The following is a 3,127-nucleotide window of genomic DNA, read 5'->3' as shown; positions in this document are numbered from 1 at the left end:
GAAATCAAATCACCAAGCATAGGACAAACAGGGAACAGCCATGTTGACTCCTTTGACAAAGACCCTCTTCCAACAACTTATGGTCCCAGAAGACTGGTTTCAGTTCTTTCCAAATGCAAGATCCATAGGGACTTGCCCAAGTCTCCACCTTAAGGTTCCTCCCCCTGATACAAGACCGAGACCTACAACACAGGTACCATTAAGGATACAGTAACACCATATCCAAAACAGGGCACTTACATCTCAGCTGATGGTCCCTCAAACTTCAGAGCGTGGAAGAATCCATGCGGATGAGTACTGAGAGGAGTCCCAGATGGAAGGGCAAGCGGCACTTCCGTGAGTGTGGGTAAACATCAGGAAATGAGAGAGGAGATCCTAGGGTGGGGCACAGGCTTTAAGGGACAGGTGGTAAGGATAAGAGAATCCATGAAACATGAAAGTGGGGAGAGATGGGTGGGTACGAGTGGGTACAAGTGGGAAGGGACTGTGAGAAGAGGGGAGAAAGGGGGATAAAGCAAAGTAAAACAAAGCTTCCAGGAAATGTTGAAATGAAGCCTGCTGCATTGTGCGTTATTTTAAAACCAACGTAAATAATAAAAACGTGTGAATACAGAAAATCGGTTCTTAAAAGGCAGGCTCCTAGCCCTCCTTACATTCAGATGTCCTAACTCACCCAGGAATCAGAAGGAATTCCACAGATAACCCAGTGATTCCCCAGAAGACAAATCCCAAAGAAACAGAGTTAATGAAGCACACACGTGTAGAAGGCAGCGGTAGGATTGGAACAGAGCTCAACCAAGTCCAGAGACTTCTCTTAATCAGTCCACACGACACCCTCGGGTGTCCTTCCTGTGCTTTACCGTCAGTTGTCCCCTTGTCTGCTGCTCTTGTCACACATTGAGCAAGTTCAGAAAAAACAGTGACGAAAATCAGTTTTACGTCATACTACACCTGGCGAATGAAAGGTGCATTTACAAAATAATCCTTGAATTGTACAAATTAAGATAACTTTTCTGCCAACAGCAAGTGTGCTTTGATAAGTGAAGCATGACCAGACTAGGCTTTGGGAACTGCAGGCATAATTAAGAATTTGGATGGTGTGCAGCTGTTTTGGCTATTTGGCCAGATCCATGTGACCTATTTAAAGTGCTTTCCCTTATTTTAGATTTTTTTTTTTAAAAAAAATGTTATCTTAATAAAGGAAATTTTTTCCATTATGTATCATTGTAAATAAAACTGTGAGTCTCTCTGGGGGTGATACTATCAACTAACTTGTCCTAAGTGTTTTCTTAGACAGAGCCAGGCACTTGACTTGTGTCTCCATGAACTGGCCCCTTCGAGTCTAGATACACACCGATTTTCTTCTCAATGTGGGTTTCTGCATTTCAATCCAGCGCACGATGATGTTGCAAGTCTTTGTTTTTGTCCTTATGATGGAGAAACATAAAAATCAATGACACTTTTTAGACACCTCAGAGAATTCCTCAGTTGAAGGAGAGTCACACTAAAATAAAGAGAGACAGGTTCATCCTAAGAGCGACAGCCAGGGCCAGCGTCTCCAGCCATCTCAAGCCCTACAGAGCTCTAGATGGTAATTTTGATAGATGAACAAAGGTTGATGGAGTTGGGGGAGGGGAAACTGTGATCAGAATTTATTATTAAGAAAGGAGCGCTGCCGCCTCTACAGTCGCGACGGTCCGGGCCGCGGTCGCCCAGGGACTTTGAATATGTCAGGGATTGCCCTCAGGCAACTTGCCCAGGAAAGGAAAGCTTGGAGGAAGGACCACCCTTTTGGCTTTGTGGCTGCCCCAACAAAGAACCCTGATGGCACGATCAACCTGATGAATTGGGAGTGCGCTATCCCTGGAAAGAAGGGGACTCCATGGGAAGGAGGCTTGTTCACACTGCGGATGCTTTTCAAAGATGACTATCCGTCCTCACCACCAAAATGTAAATTTGAGCCACCATTGTTTCACCCAAACGTGTATCCTTCTGGCACAGTGTGCCTGTCCATCCTGGAGGAGGACAAGGACTGGAGGCCAGCTATCACGATCAAGCAGATCTTATTAGGAATCCAAGAACTTCTAAATGAACCAAATATCCAAGACCCAGCTCAAGCAGAGGCCTACACAATTTACTGCCAACACAGAGTGGAATATGAGAAAAGGGTTCGAGCACAAGCGAAGAAGTTTGCCCCCTCATAAGCAGCGGCTCTGTGACTCCATGACGAGGAAGGGATTGGCTTGGCAAGAACTTGTTTACAACCTTTTGCAGATCTAAGTCGCTGCATACAGTTACTAGTCGCCTGGGAGGGTTGAGCGGGCGCCATTTTCCATATCCGCCACTGGCATATACGGTCTCAATTCGCTGAATTGCCCCAGTTTTTCATACAGGGTCTCCTCCTTCAGTCTTTTGTATTTTTGATTGTTATGTAAAACTTGCTTTTATTTTAATATTGATGTCAGTATTTCAACTGCTGTAAAATGATAAACTTTTGTACTTGGTAAGCCCCTAGGAGCTAGTTTCTTTGCGCTCGGATGCAGGCATGCTTCCCACTGTTCAGAGCTCTGGCCTCCAGCTGGCTGTATGACAGAACCACACTGTCCCTCCCTCCCCACCCTCGACCTCCTCAGAAACCTGGGCTGTTGCTTATGAGCCTCAGATCCAAAGTTGGCCAGCGTCTCCATTCTGCACCACTTCCTTTGTGTTTATATGGCGGTTTGTCTGTGTTGCTGTTTAGAGTAAATAAACTGTATATATATATATATATATATATATATATATATATAATTTATTATATAAAAATATATATAATTTATATATTTTATAATATATATATAATATATATAATATATATATTAATATATATAATTTATTATATAAAAAAGGAGCTTTTCTTCACAAGAGAAATAAGAAAGACTGACTGTAACTAGCATGGTAACTTGTAACAGGTTGAAAATGAGAGATGTCCAAAGACCTGCAGAGTCTGACCTCCCATTAGCTTCCCCCTGGGTTCCACCTACAGAAACCCCATCAAATTCTCAAGGTGAGATCCAAGAAAGATTTTTTTCTCCTGACTTTAGCAAGAGAAGACTAGTTATAGGAGAGAGGCAGAGAGCATGAGAAA

General features: G+C 43.3%; 1 pseudogene; it reads left to right on the top strand.

Annotated features, from left to right (window-relative positions):
* Positions 1–1,700: 1,700 nt before the first annotated feature.
* Positions 1,701–2,735, top strand: LOC125390353 (SUMO-conjugating enzyme UBC9 pseudogene; annotated as a pseudogene).
* The last annotated feature ends 392 nt before the right edge of the window (positions 2,736–3,127 follow it).

The sequence above is a fragment of the Myodes glareolus genome, chromosome 13 (assembly GCF_982192425.1).
Source record: "Myodes glareolus chromosome 13, mMyoGla1.1, whole genome shotgun sequence".
NCBI lineage: Eukaryota > Metazoa > Chordata > Mammalia > Rodentia > Cricetidae > Myodes > Myodes glareolus.
Note: the sequence above shows the minus strand (reverse complement) of the source record. Positions and strands in the feature narration are given on the sequence as shown.